We start from the raw sequence: 15,525 nt of genomic DNA on the forward strand, positions 1-15,525 counted from the left end.
TTGAGTGGAACTTTTCCAACCGCATGTTCTTTTTCAATGGAAAATGGCTGTTTGATTGAAAACAAAGCTCTTCTACAAAAGTGTCAACTTCAACAAAATCTGAAAAACACTTTCAACTCCTTCAGTAATGTTAAAATACCCTGCATTGACCTTCTCAGAACAGTGAAGTCATATTTCATTTTTGAAATTGCTCCTTCAGATTGTATTATATTTTAAATTGAGATTAAAGACTGGGGCTTAAAACAAAATTGTTTTGAAAATGTCACTTATAGTGATTTGATTTTATTCTGCTTCAGAAGAAAAATAAAGCTTGAAATCCTGAAGTTTCCTGTGAAAGACAAATTTTGCATCTTTTGCAATGTTGCTCATTTGCTTCTGGCCCTGTGCTATGGTCCATCATTACTGTCCTTATTAGTAAAATTGATGCATATTCTACATATAGGACTTGTATTTCAGTCACGTTGATCATAGCTGGGTCCCATAAAGAACCAAATTCTCTCTCCCATTGCCATGATGCCTTGTGCTGCCCTTCTGTACTAACATGTGTCAGAGGTCTGTTCGCTTGCTTTTACAGCTGAACTCCTGTTAACTTTTTCACAATTTTATACACCACAGCCTGAGTAGTGTGTCACTGAGAACCAGTCACCTCTTTCTGCTCTATGTATACACAAGGAAAAGGGAAAGAACTCAACATACAATTGTTCTAATGAAAAAAACTTTTGAAGTTTTCACAAATAGGTGTCCTCCATGGAGAAAGTCCTGCTCCTCCATTCAGATCACACTTCCCGTATAACTTTGGCTGCTGGAGTGAGTACCATGTGTTAAACAGAGAAGGAAAGAGGGAGGCTCCAAAACATGAGGATTTACAAGTTATTGAGAATATATGGAATTGCATGTGAAAGCAAATTCAGAGAGCACATAGTTATTTGAACCAGTATTGTAGATGGTGCCAGACATCCTCATCTGAATTTCATTTCTGGGAGGTACTTCTTAGGGTAGAGCAAAGTGAAACAGGTTAGTGTCAAGAGAGTGGTCTTTTGGTGACAGTTCAGGCTTAACTTCAGGAGACACAACTTCTACTGTCATCTGCCTCAGTACAAGGAAGGGCTCTGTGTCCTAGGCACCTCTGAAGGCATGTCCCATGGGTTGTGCACACCAATTTTCACTGGAAAAAGTGTTCTCAGTGCTTGGCCTCAATCTCATCTGAAATGCAATGGGGAGAATAATGCTAAAGTATTTCTCAAGGTTGTCATGAAGTTCAGCCCAGTAAGTGATCAAATAACTCTTGCAAATGCTTTTCATTCATATATTCTCACCAGCTGAGGGTTTGTCCTTGACTGCTGATTTAGAAGCATATATTCTACTTTAAACAAATCAGGTCAGTCTACTTCTAATTAGTTCTTGCTCGAATACTAGGTGATGAGATTTAGGAGCATCACAGTGTCACTGGGATTGTTATGATCCATCAAAGAAAGCATCTGTAAAGCTGTAGTACATAAGCATAGGTGCTGGCATTAGAGAACACCTGCAGAAGCCAGCTAGAACACTCAAGTCCTAAGTCAGACTTCATTATTGCCTTGTCTAAGTTCATACCAATTAGTGCATTTTGGAATTCTTACGTACCTGGCTGGTGCATAAACTGCATCAGGCAGAAATGTCACATCTGTATTTCTCATCCAACATAGCAAACACCTTTCTAGATGCTTGGAATGGATGAAAGGTATGGCATCTGTATAAAAAGCAGGTAGTATCACAGCTACTCATAACAGGGCTACAAGAACTTTATCAACACTGATAAAGAATGCTCTGACAGCACCAAGCCTTATCAGAAAACACACATTTATCAAAAGAAAATATTTTTTTTTTGTGCAAACGTGCCCAGTTTGATACATCCTAATTAAACCAGAGGTATGGTTCTGATGGAGAGTTGCCCACTAGGAAAGATCCCCTTAGAAATCCAGGCATCCTAGGCTCCTAAGGTCAGGAACGGGATTTCTAGTCACACCAGGCTCTTGGTTCCCATACTGCCTGACATGTCTGAAGTCCTTTTATGTCTTTGCCTTACTAGCCTTCTACTAGATACGGAGGTCTCTTAACTGATACCTTGCAGAAGAGTTTTGCAACTTGTTTTTTTCTGTTGGGTGGTTTGACACTGCCAGCTGAAATCCTTCTTGAACAAGCAGCAAACATGTAATGCTGGACTAAGTTTTCATATTCTTGTACAACAAGAAAGAATACAAACCCATACCCCACTCAAAGCAATCATTTTGGTAGTGACTGTAATGGATTTCTGAATCTTTTCTTGGAAAGAATCTGGTTAAATCTTCTCATGGTTATCTTCTAACACAATTTTGTCAGGTGGTCAACCTGGAAACTCTGTTATCAGCTCTTCAGGCCGAACCCAAGTAATACTCCAGGAGACTTTGTAAAACTGCTTCAGATAATATGCTTAGCCATGCGCAACTCAAAAATAGGTTTTCTATAAAATTAATTCATATTAAATGGTTGCTTTACTACCAAATGAAAAAGTAATTCTTCCTTTTACTTCATCCCCCTCAGACTTTCTCATGTACAACCGAAGTCTCACTTAGGTTAAATCATATTGGTGATATACTGCAGGAGGAGAATAGTTCTTTCATCCAATTTGCTCTTCATGTATAAATGTCTACTTACTAATCAAAAATGCACTCAGATAGTAGGAAAGATTTCTTTATTCAGTCAGAATTAAAATGTAGCAAATTTCCAGGGGAACTAAAAAATGTACAAGTCATGACAAACTATTGATTGCATAATAATGTGATGTCAACAACAGAGAATAACCATGTTTGCAGGTGGGAGCTTTACATACATTATACAGCAAAGGTTTTACTGTTGAAATGGAAATATAAATTGAGCAGTATGCATTTCTAGAAAATAAAGCATTATTCACATATTAATACTCACCTTCTACATCATGATAAAGCATGATGATCTCTTTCCTGGCCTGACTAATGAAAAAGGAAAAATTCAGTGTTTGGAATTAAATCTGATGTGGATGACATTTAAGGTCATGAAAGCCAATCTTAGTTGTACTGAAATCTTTTAATCTTATTTGCAGATTATTCCATCAGTGGCTCCCTGCAGTTGCAAAAGGATTTTATTCTCATAACTTTATTATTTAATTGAATGTTGAAAGTGTAGCATATTGTAAATTGCTCTTAATTTAAAAACATACTTTCTTGTCTCAACATCATAGCATTTTCAGAGCTACAGGAGTACTGACTCAGAAATATACCTGGGCAAATTTGATAGTGGCGTATGAAGTGGTTGGATATAATTAGGTAAGGAAATGACTATAGGGGGTGAAGTATATAATCATACTTAATCATGATTCAACAGATGTTCAGAATGACTGTAACTTACACCAATCTGATGTAACTGCCAAATTTGATTCTATGTTATATCAGGATGCAATTCCCATTGAAACCAGCGGATCCAAATAATTAGGGGTGCCAGACTACTGAATTATGTAAGCAGGAATATGTTTGACTCTGTGCAAACTCTGTGACAAATTAGAGGGGCACTGGTATGTTTTTCCTTATCATGATCATCACTTCTGGTACAACCTACTGTTTCCTTTCCTTAATGTTTAAGGATGTTGCTGTTTAAGATGTTTAAGGTGTTGCTGTTCTTCATACATATGAAACGCCTGAACTTCCCAACCTCCAACAGCTCTCACTTTTAAGGACTAAATTTCGCATTCAGCAACTGAATTCAAGAGACTTTTCCCAACAGCCTGAGTAGGCAGCCCAAGAACAGTTTCTTGGCCAGATTGACACAACACCAGCACTGAAGATTCCACTTTGTGTACAGCAGTTCAGAGCTTGTCTTCACTATCCAGCCAACCCAAGTCAGAGCTCCTGCCTCCACCTGGCCTGGACTGAAAGATTTCTTAGCAAAGCTGTATCAAAGTAGTAAAAATCTTTTTTTCATTGTTTTTTGTTCTTACCAATTCACCTGGAGGTATAATTCATGGTTCCTGCATTAAGGTGAAGAATGTACCTCTCCCTCAGTTTACATGAAGAGCCACCAATCTGAGTGGTTTTAGCTTGCATGCTTGGCACAAAACTATGAAAACCACACCACAAAGACAATCTGAACCTCATTTCTAATCGCTCCCTACACAGGCCAGCCTATCTGTGACTAAAGGTTTTTCATGTAGGTTTGAAAATGTTTTGGAAAGACACTAGAGGGTATGGGACAAACTGTCAAACAGTGACAGCAGAAATTCAGTGATGAGGCTAAGAATGGGCAGACTCTACACTTCACTGATCAGTCATGGCAGAAGTTCTCTGAGGAGTTATTTCAGCCATCTAACACCAAACTTCCCAAAAGACCCTCTTTCCTAGTCTGGTCCCCCCTAGGTAGGAGAAGCTGGTAGAGAAACTACATTGTGCATGTCCATTGATGCTGCATTACCTGGAAGCCAGCTAAAGCTGCAGGAGTCTTTGATACTTGTAGCAGCACCTGCAGAATCCTCAGGTTCTGGAGGTGAGGCCACCTCTCCCTGAAAGTGGAGTCATTGCATCTGCAAAGAGCCTAGAACAATGTTCTCTCACTACCGACTTCCATGCACTTTTTGTAGGACAATCTGACTCATTTATTTCCTAGCCACTGCAGAGCTATCTCTGGTAGGTGTTTATACTGCAACAATTGAAAACCACTTGTGCATAGGTATTTATAGAGCACCAATCACATGTGGTTGTGCCTAATGACTGATATTAGCATGATGTGTCAAATACAAAATCTTCCTCTGAAAACAGCAGGGTCCAAACAACTCAGCTAATGAAACAGGCAGTGGAGAACACATATGTGGCACCAACTTGGCTGTCCTGTATTTGACCATTAAAATAAATTATATGGATCTTAAGTACATGAAAATAACACAACAAGACTACCTAACTTGCATGCATGTCAGTGTCTCACAGCAAGGCTTACAAGAGGGATTTTTTTCCTCAAAAGCAAACCCGTTGAATAAATCAGCTTTTTGGTGATGAACTAAGAGGACTGCTGTTAGTGCTCTGTGCAGGGAAGAATGGAGTACCCAAGCTGTCCCTTCCTTGACAGGAGTGCCTGGTACTGCCCACACTCAGGCAATGTCCACCTTGCAGCATGAATTAATGTTCAGTACCTGCAAGGCAGGAGAGTGTTAGCCCCATTCTGTGCTCTGGGAGGTGATGAAGTTCAGTAATCAGCTTTGTGTTGCAGTTAAATGATCAGTCTCATGCTGCAAGGCAGGGTTTGACACACAGAAAGGAAGACTTGCAGGACAGCGCTGCCATTGCAGCAGTCCCTCCTTCTCCTGTGCAGCTTCCCCTCTTCCTCTTCTAGTCTCCTCCACAATTAAAAATTAACATTATTGCAAAGAGTAACTTGCACTGGGTTATATGAGGCTGATCTATCAAGTGAAAATACTATTGATGTTAACAGAAGCAGAGACAGGGAAGCAGACAAGAGGAAGCACCAGAGAGATACAGATGTAATCCATGCTTGCCCAGAGAACAGAAGGACATACAAATTTTCATGCTGGCACAGGACTGTTTTCTGGCTTATTTGTATTGGTCTGTGGCATTGGCCTGTACCAGGTGCTTTAGAGGAATGTCAGAAATACTGCTGATATTGACTGGAAAATTACATTGTCCATCATGGAGGTTTTTTTTAACCATAAGCAATCAGTGGTTGTTCTACATCCTTCTGGTTCATCTCTCCCATGTTTGGATCTCTGCTCCTCTCTAGCTTAACTGTGAATATAATACAATCTGTAAATTTATCAGAAATCTACATAATGCACTGAATTCATAGTTTTTGTGAATTTAATACAGCATCTCTGAGAGTCACATTCTGCATCTGGAAATTGCGCTCGTAACACATCATATGGATGCATTTATTTTCTTTGAGAGCACACAAAAATAAATATACTTGAGCCAGAAATCTCCCACTGTGCGGAAAGATGGCTCTTTCAACTACAGATCCTCCTCTGCACCTGACAGAGGAAAAAACAGCGTAGCTACTGTCATAGATAGGTGCTACAAACAACTGCTTAGATTAAGATAATCATTTTTGTGAAGAGCTGTGCATGGATGAATGAAGTTACTTTGAAAACAAGCCCTGTGCATGAGAGAGAGAATAGAGATGTGCAAGTATCGTTTTCAGATCTATAGGGATATACATCTATAGCTCTGTTTACAGCCATTAAAAATAACATACATGTTTTGACGATCTTAAAGGTCTTTTCCAACCTAAATGATTCTATGATTCTTATACATGCATGTGCATGTACAAAAGCTGCTGCATTCAGGAGACAGATTCCAAACTGGGAAATAAAACTCTTCCTTTATTCTCACATAGGTGAGTGAGAACAGATCCTGCAGTATCATTCCTTTTAGCAGACAGAGGCAGGCAGGATGATTGACTGATCAATTGATTTTGATCTCAGTAACAGCAGAGATTTTGCTACATTGGTCAAAATCAGGAGTTTGGGAGCATTATTGTACTCTTCCAGTAAATGTTTGCTACCCAAAGGTGATACTTTATAAATTTTATCTGAGTCCCTCCCCTTATCACCCTTCCATGATTTTATATATTTCAGTGGTGAAAAAGAAACCAAACACAGAAAGTCAATAACACCACTGCCATTTTGGTTTACCTTGAATGAAAGTGCTGTCAGGTGTCATTAGCAAAGGAATCAAATACACATACTTGAAAAGGTATGCTATTGTACGACCACATATAAGCAGTTCAGACTAAAAGGTGTGCTTTATATATAAGAAAAGATATTTGCAAAGGATACACAATAATATGACTCACTATCAGTGATGAAGGTCTTGGAAAGAAAAGCAAAGTGTCAGGGTAGAATGCCTTTTTCTTTTTCTTTCATTTTAATAATGGTATGTCCACTGAGAGCAACACTGCCCTTTCAGATAGTAGCCTTTGGGCTAGTGTATGGCTAGAAACTTTTCAAACAAATTGATGTTTTGTTCTACATTCAAAGAAGAAAAGTTTTAAGTAGGATCCACAGGTCTGATGTACCTAAATCCTCCAGAATCCTTGCATAAGCCTGTATGTAAAATAAAGGCTGCAATTTCTCATTTGCTAACCTAGGTGAACTCTGTGCTAATGTTTCCAAAATACTTCTTTTCTCTCCAAAGTCACACACCGGTATCTTCTCTCTGCCCATGTAATATCCCTTCCCATCATCTGTTTCACCTTTTTGCCCTTACCACTGTTCTCTTACTACTCAAGTGGCTCAGTCTTCTATTTTTCCAAACTGCTCTAATTTTTCCTTTTAACAGGACTTCTTTACCAAGTGTTCATTATAGACTGTGCTTTCTGTTCTTTCTTCTGTTTCTCTACATGTTCTAGCCCTATATGAACTAACATACATCGTCTCACAGCAAAATGCATTCCAGCATGTTGCATACTTAATTTGTGAAAATTCACAAGTTATGGGAAAAGTAAAATGCCAAGAAAATTTTTCACAGACCCTCCTGGCCAGTAGTGTCCAAAAAGATTCAAACCCAGCAGAAACCCCAACCTTCAAGAGCCTTAGCACATAGAGCTTTCTCCTGTTTCTGTAGCGTGTGAGATAACAGTTTACATCGAAAGGCCAACATACTTATCTTGAGATTTGACCATCTTCCTCAGTGTGGACTTCAGAATTTAAATGTTTCCATGCTCCCTTATCTAACACTTTATTCTTTCTCACATTCCTGTTATTGATATGGGCATGCAGTCAGAGTGGGTTAGCCAAAATCATTTATGGAAATGCATGCTGCTTAGTTTTCAAAAAGATTGTATTTCAGCTATCCTTATTTCAGATCATAGCACATGGGCTATCATTTAAAACTTGCAAATACGCAGAGAATAGGGACAACTCACATAGCTTTGGTATTAAAGGTGGTATCTCTAGCACAGACTGCATAAATGCTACATGCAAGTGTGAAAACACATAGAGAATTTGAAAAAATATATAGCCATTTTCAAAACCCCTTGCATTTGAAAATATCAGAGGCTCTTTCTAAAGGGAAGCTAGAGTGACATAGAAGCTGTTTCCTAATCAGGTGCTGCCTATACCCAAGCAGGGTAATCTAATTTGCAAGTAGGTGACCTATATGTCTGGACATACCTGATTATTTATTCACCTAATCAAATTATATTGTGTCATTCGACGATAGGATGTACACAGTGCTGACACGATGTTATTTTTTGTCACCAGATAAGGGGAATTGATTCTAATCTATATTACTTTTGTTAGTCATCAACTCTTACACCTAGACCTGCCAGGGGAAGCATGAATGCATTTTGTGAAGTTCAATAGCACATATATCATTAGGTCATAGTAAAGATTTGCATTGTTGAACAAAAAAAAAAAAACATCGACCATCATCATTGGATCAACTTTTTCTATGCACCAGTAGCTTAAGGGTGAAAGCGCCCTTCTGCCCTTCTCCCACCAGCCAGCATCATGTACTTGTCTATTTTCACTTCCTCATTTTTTAACTTCTGTCATCATCTGGTATCACCACGTGTTAGACTGCATCTGCTGAGAAACCTTGCCTCTTGCTATCCCTGAAAGCATTAAAATCTTAAGAATACCCTCTGTTCCTCTGTGTGCACTTGCAATGCCTGTCTTATAATTAACTTCAAGTCGTGTGTCATAACCTGGACAAAAGGCTGCCTTTTCTTCTTCTTCTTCTTCTTCTTTTTTTTTTTTTTTTTTGATTGACTGATTTCATTCTCTAACAATATCTACTGCAAAGGTCAGTGAACAGTTCTTCTGAGATATCTGCTAGGGATGGGGGACTCATCAGCAGGGGTGTTTGTTGTATGACCTGATGAGGAGCAGCGACTAAGGCCTCAGAGGATCTCGATATTTATCACATCCTTCCCCCCTCCTCTTTTTTTCGATGACCCAGTATGTTATTTCAATGGGGGGAAGCGGAGGAGTGAGAGGGTGCTCAGGACTTAGTGGAAAGGAGGAAAGCTTTCAAAATATGTAATTATGAGCCGCTCGTAGGGCGAGAGAAGCCTCCGCTGTGAGAAGGGATGGGAGCGAGATGACAGTAATTGTTGTCATTGTCGCTCCCACGGGTGGGGGGCTCTGGCCCCGCTACAGCGGCAGATTGTGGGGGGCCGGGGAAAGTCCAGACCCTGATCGCGACTCCCAGTGCTGAAGCCCCCGGGTCTCACTGCCGCCACCTTCGTGACCCCTCCTAAGGCACCGCAGCGCGTGGGAGCTCCGCGCCCCTCAGCACCGCGGCCCCTTCTTTCTCCCCTCAAGTCCCGCTCCTCGGGAAAAGGCCGGTGGGGGGGAGCGGCTGCCCCAGGGCTGCCCGGGCCGAGGCTGTGCTGGCGGGGCAATGAAAGCTGCCAAGCCGGAGGCATCGAAGTGGTGCCCCGGGGCGTAGCCGGGGTGTCACCGAGCCGGCACCTCCAGAGCAGCGCGCTGCCGCGCAGGGGCCACCTCCTCCGCACGCGTGTCTGCGACAGGCGGGAGGCTGCAGCCAACGCCGCCGCGCTTCGGCGTCTCCCCTGGAGCCACCGCTCCGCGGCGGCGGGTCCAGGCACGGCACGGCAAGGCTCGGCCGCGCACGGCTCCCCTCGGCTGTGCCGCGCAGGCGGCTGGCCCCCTGGAGCGGCCGCCACTTGCTCGGTCTGCCCGGCGCTCCCCCCTCGACCCGATGTCCCCCTAAGGGTGTCCCTGTTACAGAGCAAATCCTCCCCGGAGCAGTCCTCCCTCGGGGCGCTGGATGGAGTAAATACAACTTCAGCTGCCGCCGCCGCTTTCATCCCTTTCCTTTCCTTCCCTTCTCTTCCCCCGCCTCCCCTCCTCGCCTGAAAAGCGCAAACTTGTGCTGAAACGGCACCTCGGCTGTATGCGAGGCTAACCAGCCCATTAAATATGATCAACGTACCGTTTGCATGGAATGAAACCTTTCCCAGTCCTGATTGCTCCAAAGGGGAATCACGTCCTACCTCCCACCTTCCCAATCTTCATTCTCCCAGTCTACACACGCTTGTAATTACTGGTGATTGTGCTAATACAACACTGAGCAAAAGCATGCTGGTGCTATGGAGAGGGGAGGCAAAGGAAATACCGTTAATTTAAGGCAATGTACATGTGGATTATACTCTTTCTTTTCTACACCGCCCTATAGATACTGCACATTAAGCATCAACCCAAACATCACCGGTTCATGTTTTTTCCCTGTGGGGCTTCTCTTTTTCTTTTCTCTCCTAACGGATCACCGGGTGATCTGGAAATAAATGATGGATCGCTTCGTAGACTGGCGAAAGGAGACAAAGTGAGAAGCCGACTTGTTCGTCCCGACCCTAACGAAGGCGAATACCGCCTGGTATCGCTCCTGCCGTGATTGCTCCTTACATAACTCCCTGTATTCACCGCAGACCGCTTCGCTCGGAGGGGAAAGGCGGGGGGGGGGGGGGGGGGAAAGGAATGATATAATATCACGTCGGGCCTTTTCCACACTCGATTCCCTTCCTTCCAGGAGAGCGTGGTTTCTAAGCGTGATCACTAACTTCGGTGATCATCACTTGGTTTCTTTTGAAGGAGGCTGAACGGTCTTTTTCTTAACCTAATTTGTTTCTTTACGGTTATTATTTGTTCAGATGACATTCCCCGCTCCGCTCGCTCCCGCGGCGCGCACACCCGCGCACACACTCACACCCCTTTTCTTTTCATCATCAGCAAATAAAGATTAGGTGGGCAGATTATAGAAAGCGTTTTCAGTCCTGTGCTGATCTTTATTCCAGAGCCTTTGTGATGATATTGATGATGATGATGGTCAAGTGGACAGTTTGATTTTTGTGTTTGGAGCTAGTTATAAAGAATCAATATTATATCAAGGGGTAACTTTCGTGATAAAGGACTTTAACCACTCCGGCTATTCATCATAAGTCTGTAGCAAGCAGATAGGTCAAAAGAAATTATATTGCACTAAAGAGTGTGTCTTCTTATCTCTCCTATACCAGGGGAATAAGGGACAAGCCGATCGATACAGTAGCTGCTGTATACTTCTTGCAATTATCAATAGCTGATTTCGTCTTTTGAGGCCTGCATCTATTAATACAAACTAATAATAATCTTCTGAGCATATCTGTAGCCAAGGGGATGAAAGTTTTTATACTTGACGGCACTATTTATAGAGCTAAAGTTAGTGAATGATGTTATATCGTTTGTGTGTGTGGTATGCATATATATATATACATTTTAATATTCATGTCACTTGTCATTTTCGGAAGCATACAGATTTCTGCAAAGGGGCTAAAAGCGCCGATTTTATACACAAGCTCTATTCCTACCTCTACTTCCTGGTGTCTGTGCTGACAGACATGCGTTGTAATACAAATACAGTGGTTTAATATAAACAGCACCCATGCACATGACATGTATGTATGAGCTTAAAGGGCTGTCACCTTGATAATACCCCCACAGATAAGTGTATCACAAATATTCTACAAAGTATTTAATAATGTTGGTTAAATTAATGTATCATCTGTTAGGTTAAAGAACAGAAGTGGACGATAATTGGAGTTTGCTAAGTGTGAACATAAGCTTTTGTGTACGTGAATCGATGTTTATTTAGATCCAAGGGTGGCATGATATTAAATAAAAGGAAATGTAACTTAGACGTTTAAGGCAAAACATTTAGGCTCTGCTGTGCTGTAGACTGGTTCTATAAATCTCATGGTGGGGCCAGTTGCTTTCCACAAAAAAATTGTAATAGAAAAGAAACATCTTTATAATTGACATTTGACATGCTGTTTGGGTTAGGCTGTGGTAGACCAAGCACAGATTTCCCTCTGATGGAAACATTTATCATCGTGATTGCTGCAGAGTGGCAGGTGGTGTTATCAATTACCTCTTCTTACCAATAATAATATTAGTATGGTAATATCTTTGGTCGTGTGAGAACGAATTAGCGGTCAGTTGTCGCAGCTTTAGACAGACAAAATCATGCTGGATTTAACCCCAGGGTCCTCAAACAAAAGTTGTGGTGCGAAAAGGGGGTGTGAAGATGATACTTCAGCCTGCCAGCAAGAGTAGGAGACGATAGAAAATAAAGCCTAAATAATTGCACGCCCCTTCGAATAAAGTTGCCGAGCAAAATAATAACCATAAAAGACAGCAGATGGGTTGCACGAAGCCATCTTATCTGCGTGCTGGTAACTTTGATGGTTTTAAGAACAACAACCTTGTATAAAGGGCAAGTGTAGACAGAACTACTTATACGCTCTTTGTAGGATCAAGCTCGGAGATAAGCTTTCTGAAGGCTTTTATTAACCCCAAATAAGGATAAAAATTAAAAGCAAACGCGTAACCTGGTGTGCCATGAATGTAAAAAAAATAAAATAAAGTACGAGTTGGTAAATAATATCATTAAACAGGCAGAATAACAACGTGTCGCTCTTGACGACGAAAGCAACACTGCAGAAGAAGAGGATTCACGAATGCGGTTTAATACGGAGAGAAAAACAACTTTTGCTTCCCACCACTGCTGAAGTGTTACTGTGGACCCACCGGTCCGGGCGAGGGGACGCGAGCGGGCGCATTGTGCGCCTGGACACGCGTGACTAGCTGCCGGCCCCGCAGCTACCGCCGGCCCCGCTCCTCTGCGCGCAAGTACCCGCGCGGGTGCGCTGAGATTTACGCGGATAAGCGGTGTCCCTGTTCCACCCTGAGACCCTCCCACACACACACAGCGGCCGCTTTTTTCACAGCCCAACTTCAGCGAATGCACCATTATTATCTCAATATTTAATTTTTTTCGCCCTCTAGCCAGGGAGATGAATTAAAAGGTCCGTGGAAAACTTTGCGGTGTAATGGGGAGCCGGGGGAGTGGGAGGGGGGAAGAGCAGGGGCCGGAGGAGACGCGTATCACTTCATAACTTTCCGCTCGCCTCCCGAGCCCTCTGCACTGTCAGGGTTTTCCATACAGCTCGGGTAGAAAGTTTCCCCCGGCGACCTGCGCCACTCCCGGCGGTGCCGGCCGGGGCTCCTCCGCTCTTCCCTGGGCGGGAGGGAACCGGGGTATGGGGAAATGGGGGTGGGGGGAAGCAGCGGCCGAGCTCCTCCGAGCGACCCCCGAGCAGCGCAGAAAAAGTGGGAAGGCGAGAAGCGTAAGGGAAAATAAAACCATAAAATGTATCACTGGTAACCCTAGAATATGTTAATGTCGAGAGATACAAATCTGGTAATTATGCCTTTCTTGCCTGTTGTGTTCTCCATTGTTCATTAAACATTAAAGACGAGATTATTTAATTTTCCACTTAAAAGATTCTCTCACGTTCCGCAAAATCATATTAATTTTCAATCATTTTACTTTTTACGATGTATAAAGTTTTGGGTTTATAACGCTGTCAATGAACTGCCTCCTCACACATCGCGCTATATGAAAGGCACTCTTAGAATGCTCTTCAAAAAAATCGTCTGCTCCTGTGGGAACTACCAGGCAATGAGCAATAGAGAAAGCCAAAGTTTAGCGAGGGGGGGGAAAAATGTTGCCTGAGCAACAGCAACAAACCCTTTCAAAATATGACCGGATGAAAATTTACACATTTCTGGAACTGCTGCAATTGAGTAAAAATGCCTGGGCGAGGTTAAAGTGCGTCCTCTCCCATTCCAGTCAAACAAGGGGTAGCTGAACCCCTTCCCCTCAAGCAAGTCGGGGAAATGCACAGCTCTGCTTTGGCACGAGAACCCCCAACTCCAGCTCCGGTGCCGGGGGCTTACAGGAATGCCCGCAGTCCCTAGCTTTCACCTGCACCATGCTCACAGCGAGAAGCACCGCACACACCCGTAAAGTGTTATTCGTGTGCGCCGGGTGCAATAAATTCCTGCTTCTGAAGGGGGAAATAAACCCCATGCTCAATTAATGGGCTTGTCCCCACCCACTTCATATTAGAAAATTACATCAGATTTCAACTATCACGATCGTCTCCAGATATTATAAACGAGGCACTCGGAGTGAGACCAAACTTTCAGCAAGGATAGATGCACAGGAAGAAGATGCGTCAGAATTCATAGAGGGAGAACAAGTTTTTTAATTGTAAAGAGGGCAGTCACTGAGAAGGGTCCCGTGTACACATCTCGCGTTTAGCAGGGCAGAGAAGTGTGCTCGGCTAATATCTAAAAGGCTGTGGTTTGGTGTTTTCAGTCTTGTTTCCCTTCAGGGTCGCGCCTCTTTCTAACGAATACCTGCATCTCAGAAATCGCCGATAGCATGCATGTCAGCAAGCCATCCGGAGTGGCCTAAACTGTCGCCTCTAACTTTAGTTGGTTTGCCTACCCGCATAAAAGCGGGGAATAAACCGCGAGCCCAGAAAAGCGGTATCAAAACGCGCCAGATAAAGCGAGCTATCAGCAGGGAAAGTTTACACAGAGGAGTCTCCCAAAGAAGCCAGGGTTAGTGTGTTTTAAGGACTAGGGCTGGATTACACGGGCTGGGGAGGGGGTATTAAGAGGAAATCCCTTTCACTGATCCCCGGCCCCATGAGCAGAGCTGCCCCCGCCCCGTACTCGGCGAGGTGGGCTGCGCCTCCGCGCCCCACCGATCACCGAGGGCCGGCGACGGGGCCGCTCCGCAAGGCGAGGGGGGGGGGAGGGGGAGGGGGAACGGGGTGAGCAGCGCTCATGGGCCGGGCTGCAACTACCGTTAAAGAAAAAAAAAGGGGCAAAAAACCCCAACAACAATATCAACAACAACAAAAACAAGGGCGAAGAGGATCGCAAGGGGAGCTGGCGGAGCCCCCCGCCTCAAAACCCCCCCACACACACCCATGCGCGGAGCTGCGGACACTGCTGGCCCCTGCGCGGTGCAGCTCGGTGCGGCGGCCATCGGCGAAGGCGGGGTACATCCTAGCGGCGGGTCCCTGCCATGGGAGCCCGGCTGGCCCCGGCGGAGGGGGAGGCGGGCAAGGACGGAGACGGGAAGCGGCAACTTGTGGCGGCTGCCGGGGAGCAGGAGCTGCTGCGCGGCGGCGGAGCCGCCCGCCTCCCCGGGGGACGGACGGGGCGGGAGGGGACGCGGCGCAGCGGGACGGGGCGGGGGAGGCTCGGCCCGGCTCCACGGCAACCGGTAACGCGATAGAGGGAAAAGCGGGGGGGAGGGAAGTCTCTCCCTTGCCCCCCCCCCCCCTTCACTTTTACAAAAAAAGGGGGGGCCTGGGAGAAAAGCCGCTGTTGGGAAAGTGCGTGCGGAGAGGGAGGCTCGGCGGCGGCGGGAGCTGATCGGGCTGCGGGGCTGGGGCAGCCCCGGCGGCAGCCCCGGCAGCGCGGCGCGGGAGGCGGAGGAGGAGGAGGAGAGTAGGAGGAGCCGCCGTGTGACCCGCACCGCTCCCAAACTTGAAAGTTTATCTGCCCGAAATCGAGAGCGGCCGCGGTGCGCGCACCGCTCCTCGGCACGGAGCGGAGGCATCGACCGGGGGAGCAGCAGCGCTGGGAGCGGCTGCCGGCGTCGCTGCGAG

The sequence above is a fragment of the Melopsittacus undulatus genome, chromosome 1 (assembly GCF_012275295.1).
Source record: "Melopsittacus undulatus isolate bMelUnd1 chromosome 1, bMelUnd1.mat.Z, whole genome shotgun sequence".
NCBI lineage: Eukaryota > Metazoa > Chordata > Aves > Psittaciformes > Psittaculidae > Melopsittacus > Melopsittacus undulatus.